The sequence below is a fragment of the Molothrus ater genome, chromosome 19 (genome assembly GCF_012460135.2).
Source record: "Molothrus ater isolate BHLD 08-10-18 breed brown headed cowbird chromosome 19, BPBGC_Mater_1.1, whole genome shotgun sequence".
Taxonomy (NCBI): Eukaryota; Metazoa; Chordata; class Aves; order Passeriformes; family Icteridae; genus Molothrus; species Molothrus ater.
In genome coordinates this window covers 5,279,461-5,288,196 of record NC_050496.2, presented here as the reverse complement: position 1 = coordinate 5,288,196, position 8,736 = coordinate 5,279,461, and the positions used below count along the sequence as shown (strand labels likewise).

The 8,736-nt window shown below is 49.1% G+C and overlaps 1 long non-coding RNA gene across 1 annotated transcript; it reads right to left on the bottom strand.

The window, feature by feature from the left end:
* Nucleotides 1-1,501: 1,501 nt before the first annotated feature.
* LOC118693629 (uncharacterized) lies at nt 1,502-8,126 on the bottom strand. The gene is made up of 3 exons (XR_004981290.1): nt 8,005-8,126; nt 6,285-6,344; nt 1,502-1,590 (listed from the first exon to the last, which is right to left on the bottom strand). It is a non-coding gene; the product is annotated as an uncharacterized LOC118693629 (long non-coding RNA).
* Between the last annotated feature and the right edge of the window lie 610 nt (nt 8,127-8,736).

Genomic DNA, 8,736 nt, shown 5'->3' with positions numbered 1-8,736 from the left:
TTTCTCTCTGCACCACTAGGCAGATCCACCAGCAGCTTTTCCATCTGCAGATATATAATTTAAATGGAATTATGCCAGCAGCAGGGATCACGCTGTTCCTGTTCTATAGCAATGCTTTGGAAATGGATACAGATTTATTTAATATCGAATTCTGACTTTTCTCAGATCTGTCAGCACAGCTCCCTTGGCTTCAGCATAGCTGAGGTGCTGGGTGCAGCTGAAAGCAAGATCCAGCACACAGCACTCTGGAGTTATTAACAGTGCATGAATAATCTGGATACAATGCCCCTCTAATGCCAACAGCAGCATTAAAAGAGCAGAAACAGAGCCAGCAGAAGCAATTTCTCTGCTCTCATATGAGCACAGACTGCTTTCCACCCACTGCCTCCAGCAAGCTCAGGAACACCAGGTCTGCCTCTGGCCCACTGAACATGCTCTGGATGTTTGTGGCTGTCGAGACCAAGGCAGGACCATCATCCCATTTATCTGCACAGCTGCTTTGTCACAGCCAGTACAAAGATGTTGGCCAGATGTCCAAACTCCCAGAACTTGGACCCTGCAGCCTCACAGTGATGAAAACAGAGCCCCCTGCCCTCATTTCATGGTCGGAAATACTTCCCTTCCCACCTGACGACTCCCATGCCTGTCTTTTTCATCCAAATGAGGTGCTCGGTTTAGTCAACATGCAAGACAAGTCTGGCCAATTCATGCCATCCCAACAGGAGACAGCATTTCTCCCTTTGGGGTGGAAGTCATTAGCAGATTGCACAGTACTTCTAGCTGCAATTGGTCTGATTTTATCCTTCAGACAAGCTCTCATTGTGCCTTTTTTTGTACTATTAAAGTGCTCTTTGTTATCTTGCACAGTACTTAAGTGTAATTAAGTCACCCAGTCCTTCATTTGATAAGGACTAAGCCGACTGAGTTCTTGCATTCTTTCCCTCCACATGCCTTCCAAGCTTTCAGTATCCTTTTAAAACCCCTAGTACAAAAGTTGTAGGAGTCACTTTAGCATTTCTGGTCCAAAGAGGGGAACAGATCACCTCCCCGCCCTTGCCTCCCACCTGACACCAAACCTCCTTCCCACCCAGCAGCAAAGGCAGGGGCACTTCCCCCTTCCTCCCCCCTTGGAGGCTCCTGCATTTCACCCACTGATAGCAGAGCCCTCTGGTACTGCAGCCAGGGCAGGCATCCTGTTACAGCATTGCACACTGATAACAGAAGGGTTTCTGTATCCAGGGTTACCTCTGCATGGGGAGGTGTAGCCAGAGGGTTCAACCTTGCCTGTTCCCACCGCAAATCGTGCTGGGCTGGTGGGATCATTGCTCACACACATTGCAGATCAATTCCACCTAAACACCATCCTCATGCTGTCCCCTGCATGCAGGGCAGCTTGCTGCTAGGTATTTCAGAATAAATTCCATCTCCTTTTAGGAGTGTACCAAGAAAAATAATAAAAAAAAGTCTCTCCAGTTGCATTAGGATAAAGTTATACCTGGCTCAAGTTGACACTGTGCAGCCATTTCTGCTGGAGCAGCTTCTTGATTAAATCCACCCATCCCTACAGCTCCTGACAGCTCCCAGCACTGCCTGAAAAAGGAAAATGAGGCTTTCAGGAGAAAGGAGCATGGCTGTTCACTTCAGTGGCATCAGCCTCACTTTTCCAACTCATTGTTCAGAGTACTACATACAAAGTTTGCGTCCCAGCCTGCCCCCCAAGCTCAGCTTGAGCACACCTTTTAAAACCTCATAGATGGATATTGAGAGATTCCTGACACCAGTTCTCTGTGCTCCCAACTGAAATAAACTAAATAAAAACATTAAATTAGCTGCACACCAATGAGAGCTGCTCTGGAACCACAAGTGAAGCATGGCTCAGGTGTACCGAGGTTTGCAATGAGAGGCACAGCCCTTGCACCCAAGTGCTCTTGTGAAGCTCAGTGCTCCCAGGATGACCAACAGCAGCACTGTCAGGACATAAACCACTCACCAAAACAGCCAGGAGCTCTACCAACTTCTTTGAGGCAAGCACAGGCAGTAGGGCCCAGCATGGATTCAGGTTTTCAAATTAGTTCAATTTTTAGCAACAAATTAATGGGAGACGAGGGGGAAGGCAGCTTGGTTAATGGGAAAGATTTATGGGACAGTCTCTGCACATGTGGCAGGAGCTGCCTCATGCAATATTCATCCAAATGTCCCAGGGCTGCTGCACACACAGACTGGACTCCACACCTCCCCCAAGTGCTCCATCGAACACATCAGCTCCCAGTGTGGTTTTAGAGGACTTTAAAAAATACCTTTGCTGTGTCAGGTGAAAATTACTCTATTCTTCAGCATAAAACCTTGTTGAAAAGCAAAAAGCAGACAACTGCCTTTACAATCTGCACCCAGACCCACACGTGACTGGCAGAAAGATAACAGCCCTCAGGCACTGAGTGGTTTTCAATTTACACAGTTCTTTCAGTGCAAAATGCACCACTCCTACAAACCTGCCTTTTTACTCCAGATGGAATCCAATCACACAAATACCATGCACACATTGGAGAGAAAATTCTCAGGTTATAAGTTTAAAGCAAAAGGGAGTTGTAGCCACAAAACAGCCTTGGTGTTGGCTCTGAAAGTTGTGTTCAGCTTCAAATGCAAGAAGCAGCACTTGGCTGGGAAGTGTCCAGTCAAGGCCAGCTCTGTGCAGGGATCAGAGTCTTTAACATCTATTTAATGGCCCCAGAGACAGGGCACTCTGCAGGATCCCACAGCCAGTGGGACACTTGGGATCAAAGTCCTTGATATTAACCCCACCAGGCTCCCAGCTTGACTCCTGAAGCCACACACCCAGGAGGGAGGGAGACCAGAGAGGATATTAAAGGGGTTGCAAGTGTCATGTAGTGGCAAACCTTCTCCCAGCATTGAAGAGCTGCTGTGGAGTGAAAGCTGGTGGAGAAAGAACAGAAGGATGAGACAAAGGAGTCAACAATCATCACATGAAGCCTCCTCCCACCTTCCTCATCAGAGCAGGGCATGCCAGCTCCTCCAGCCCACCCCACAAGTGTTGCCAAGGGCCAGCTTTCAAGCAGCAGCCCAGTTTTCAAATAGCACAGAGCATAATCACAACCTTACTTCACAGCCTTACTTCCCACCCCTCAGTGCCTGCTTCACACCAGTTCCCAGCTGGAGACTCATCCCTTCCCACTCCATCCATAACTCTGCTGGCGGTTTGCTCCCCATAAGAAAAGGAAGCAAGCAACATCTTCTTTAGCCTTGTGTACCAAGAACAAATCAACCTGCTCTAGTGCTGGAACTGAAGCTGTCTCAGCCTGTCACAGAGCTGCAGATGGCACTCGGTGTTCACAAGGCTGATTTGTTTGTTGGAGCTGTTAAAACACCATCATTATTCTAAATTCTTGCTGTAGCACTTGAATTAAACTCAGGAGCTCAGAGAGGTACACACCAGCATTCCAAATAAACTAAGCAGAGACCTTTGAAACACAGACACAGAAGAGAGTTCAGTGGTCCTGGGGCTGCTGGTGCAGACACTGAACAGCTCCTCACCCTTTCTGAGCACACCATCACCTGCTGCTCCACATTTCACTCTGCTTATGGACTCACCACACAAGCACAGCAGGAACTGTTCATTCCATTTAGTTTAAAGCCTGGCTGTACAGAACAGGTAAGGAATAGCCTGAAGCTTCACAAGCTAATGAGACACTGCAGAGCAGATCCTTAATCTCACAATTCCTTGCCTTAAACAATATATCCTCTCTCTCAGTCTCCAGCACAAGCCAAAGGCACCCTGGGTGTCCTGACTCAGTCACTTGTCTCCCACCTGAAGGCACTTCCCTGCCAGGCATCTCCTTTCATGGAATACTCAGCAAGAAGCAGCAGGATTTTGAGTGCTTCTCCAGACCAAAGCCAGGGAAGACATTTCCAACTACCTGGTGAGCACAAACACATTGCAGAAGTTATGAAACTTGAGCAAGGAGCATAATCTGTAGTCTCAAACTCTGTACAGTGAGACTCCTTCACCCCAGGCAGGCACTGCAGTGTCAGTCTGTCCAGCTGAACCACGAGCAGGGTGCCAAGGCACGTTGGGGAAATGAGGAAAGCTTCAGCCATTCTCTCCAGACAGAAATAACTCAGCAATTCTCCCAGCACATCACTGAGGTAAGAAAGGCTCCTGACCATTTCAATCAGTCTTGCTGCACTCAGTCAGTGGTTCCTTGGTTTTTACAAACAATTAACAAAGTGCAGTTTACAGTAAGTGATTGCAAATAAATCCTTAGGTGCTCAACAGACAACAGCTCCAGAAAGTCACACAGTGACACTAGAAAGCCCAGATTCAGATCAGTACTGGGGTTTCCAGTGGCTGATTGTGTACCACAGCTCTGCATAACAACACTATGTTTTCCTGCCACCAAGCAGAGCCCCAAGAATTGTCCTCCAGTATGGAAAGTTACACAAAGGCAATTTCTACCACAAATTTAGAAGACAGTGTGAAATTTAAGCTCTTGCCATTTCTCCGCCATCAAGAGGCAGTGGTAGCTGTCAGCAAACCAGAGCAGTAGTGGTTATGGAGAGGTATTAACTGCTTAATCCCCAGAGTCCTGTTCTCAAAGACATGTTTGTTGGGTTTTTTTGTTAAAAATCTCCTATCTTCTAAGCCCAGCCCTGATGAGTGACAACAGAGGTTTAGCCCAGAAACCCTCTTCAGTAATCTCCTGTTTGGACAAAAGTCTCTTTCCATTGCCCTGCCCCAAACTCCCAGCTGTAACATGCTGTGGGAATGATCACAGGCATCCTAAAGCAGTAAGGAATTTGCCAAAAGACTCCCAGGTGAGGCTAGAAAACAGATCCCACACCTCCCAGACAAGCTGTAACACCTGACACCATTACCTGCTTTGCATCCAAACCCAAATACTTCAGTGTAGGCTCAAGGTCTGCCAAATCCTGCTGGAACAGACTGCCAAACCACCCCTTCTCATGGCCTACTCTAAGAAGTTTAAGCTGTCTCAATGATACTCTGAAGCTCAGAATTGAGATTTTCCACTAGAATATAACAAAGTATAATAAAAATCAGACAACTGATTGCTGAACTACAGCTAATCCATGATTACAACTTTGTTGGGCATAGCTCAGAGCAACTGTGATAACACTACAGGTATTGCAACACACACAGGAATTGAAGGACTTGCCAGTTTTACAGAGTTTCATAGATTCACAGAATGTTTTGGGTTGGGAGGGACCTTAAAGCTCATCCCTTTCCAGACCCTGCCATGAGCAGGGACACCTTCCACTAGACCAGGCTGCTCAGAGCCCCCCTCTATCTTGGTCTTGAACATTTGTACCATCCTTTTCTGTCCCAAATCACACAAACCTCCTGGTATCAGAACAAACTCCATGAGTTGCAATGAAGGCAAGAGGATGGGCAATGTTATCCATCTCAGACACTGTTTTCCAAGTGTTACCATTTGTAAAGTCTGAGGCACAGCTGGTTTTTGCAGAATTACTAAAATATTTCCAAACACCCTGCCAGGAACTGCAGGAGTTGTTAACACAGGGATTAAAGCAGGTAGCTGTACCTGGCAGAGCTGCTCTGCTCCAGCACAGAGCATACAATTCCCACCTGGCTGTGCTACATGAAACTAGAAAAACAATCCTAAGGCCAAACCTTCTCCTGTTTTTTCAAAAAACACTGAGTCTATTTACATCAAGTTCATCCAGGAGTTAACCACAAGGAGCTTGTGAATACAGGGACTGCATAAACACGACTTCAGTACAATAGGAAAGGACTGGAAGGATTCATACCCATCCTCAGACACCACAGCTCTGCTCTGCTCCCCCCTGGAGAAGAGTCAGAAACAGGAGGGAGAACCAGGGACAGGCTGTCCTGTTCAGAACAGGCAGTCAGCCCCCACTTTTCTTACACTTTATTAACATTTTTCCCAATCAGACAAAAACCCCACCACAGCAAAGTGGGCAAATGCACCACACTCACCAGCTCCAAGAGCCCACATGCACTGCTCTGGTTTATTCAGTGTGGTGTCTCTCTAGGCAAATCAAGCCCTTTCTCAGTTGAGATGATGGCAGTGTCCCACAGGGGAATCAGGAGCAGCTCTGGCCTCCACCATCAGCTTCCACCATGGCTTCCCCTGCCACCCAGACAGTGAGGGCTGGATCCTGCTCTGCTCCCTGGTGCCACACACCCACAGTCTTCCTATGGGACCTCCCAGTCCCACATCCATCATTATCTGAGCTCCCAGGACCCCCCGAGAGAACCATTCACTCACAGTGCCAGCTTTCACCACTGCTCAGCTCAAGGACCATTAGTTCAGCTTCTTTCCACAGCCCTGTGCACAAAGAGAACCCAGGACAGTCATGCTCCACTCAAAATGCATTCAGATTCCACCCTGAACAAAGGTAAAAAGATACTAAATTTAAGGAAAGAAACCCATTAAAAAACCCCACCACAAGCACAGTTCTAAAGCAGCAGGACAGAAACCCAATGTTAAAAATCCTAATTCAAACCCAGAATATCTAAAGTGAAAAAAGAGAGCCACCTCACCCTCCATTTGTAAGTGCAGAATAGGAAGTGCGGCCCCCAGGACCACCCACACCCAGCTGGTGACACTCAGAATTAGGGCTGATAAGAGGATTCAGCTGGGGAGAACATGAGTCCCATCCTGCCAGGGCTCTGCTGGTGCCCCTGAGAGGAACAGGATGTCCCCCCATCACATGACAGCTAAAATCCCAGTATTGAAAAGAAACATGAACGGAGATTAGTCTTGACATTTCTGGGTCTTGTAATCACAGTGGGTGACAAAAGCAAATTCTGGATCAGAGCTTTTCCCTGAGCAATTTAAACACAGCTATTTTAAGAAGACTGAGCTAAACAAAGGGGTGACAGCCCAAAAGTTGAAAGCTACAGGATGTGGGGTCCTGGGATTATGTGATAATCAGGCAGTCCAAACAGTCTCCAAACTACATATACTTTTTGGAAATCAGGGTGAAAAAGCACTGCCCCTGCCCAGCCTTGTTCCCCTCACCCCATCTGTGGGTTCTTGTCCTCTCACATGCCATGGAGAGGCACTGCTGGCCAAAATCTCTTGACCTCCTCACAAGGTGAAGGCTCAGTTCAGGAGGAGGAAATAATGAGGCAGGAAGCGAAAATTAAATCATTTCAGTGGAAAATGGAAGGGAATGGTTTTTACATTCATCTCCTTTTGTTGGCATCTTGTCAAAGGGCTTTTATTGGGAAACCACAGTTGGACCCAGGGACTCTGGTGGGGAGAAAAGCTGTGTTTTTCCTACTTGAGGCTCAGTGCCTCCTGTGAGATATCCCACAGCAACAGGAGACAGGTTTGAGGTGAAACTTGAACTTTTGGTGTGTTTTCCCATCAGACCTGTCCATGCCTTCCCTGGCAGCCAGTCCAGCCATGCTGGCAGAGGTGTGAGGCCCTGCTGGATCGCTGCATGCTCCAGGCAAAGGCACCAGCCACTGCTGGAGGCCAGGAGAAATAGTGACACCATTGAAGGGACAATCCTCCTGCCCCAGGGGCAGGACACAGCCACTTCCACACTGCTCTGGCTGGTCCCATATGGTTCTGACAGCCCCATGGTAGGGAACAGCCTGTCAGTGATGCAGGGGAAATGTACTGAAGAATTTATTGAGCTGATAAGATTTTAAGAATTTGTGAGCATTTAAGAATTATTTATATTATAATTACTAAGAATTTATTATTTAAGAAAGTATTTTTCTTTGGAGAAATTTAAGAAAGGGCAAAATGCAGTGAGGAGAGAGAGGGAAAACATGATAGAAGGTCCTGTGAGCAGCATGGCTGGGGGAAAGAGGGGAAGGACAGGTGGCCCAGGTGCTGCACTGCTCCCCAGAAGCCCAGAGCAGATATCCAAGCCTGGATTATATTAATTAGCAATAATTTTTGGGGTTTTGTTTGTTTTTTTTTTTTTTTTTTTAATCTTAAACCCATCCTGTTTACCCGTATCATTTACCGGTGCATGATCTTCCTGCCCTTTACTCCCATGATTCGTTTCACCTCCCTTCTCCCATTCCGGCTGCGGACGGGCGTGAGGGGAGCGGCGGGTGTTGATCGGGGGCAGCTCAGCACGGCGGACTTGGGTCAGATCCCGGGCAAAACCCGGTGCCCGGCCCTGTCCCTCAGCAGTGCCCGTCTCGGTGCTCCGTCCCTTCCCTGGCGCCCATACCTGGGTGCTCCGTCCCCTTCCCGGTGCCCAGTTCTGTCCCTCAGCAATGCCTGTCTCGGTGCTCCGTCCCCTCCCCGGTGCCCATCTCTGGGTGCTCCGTCCCCTTCCCGGTGCCCAGTTCTGTCCCTCAGCAATGCCTGTCTCGGTGCTCCGTCCCCTCCCCGGTGCCCATCCCTGGGTGCTCCGTCCCTTCCCCGGTGCCCATCCCTGGTGCTCCGTCCCCTCCCCGGTGCCCAGTTCTGTCCCTCAGCAATGCCTGTCTCGGTGCTCCGTCCCCTCCCCGGTGCCCATTCCTGGTGCTCCGTCCCCTCCCCGGTGCCCATCCCTGGGTGCTCCGTCCCCTCCCCGGTGCCCATCCCTGGTGCTCCGTCCCCTCCCCGGTGCCCATCCCTGGTGCTCCGTCCCTCCCCGGAGCCCACCCCTAGGTGCCCTCTCCGCTCCCTCCCGGTGCCCGGTGCCCGGTCCCCGGTCCCCGCCGCCCGCAGTCCTCCGAGCCGCCAGGGGGCGCGTTGTCGGAGC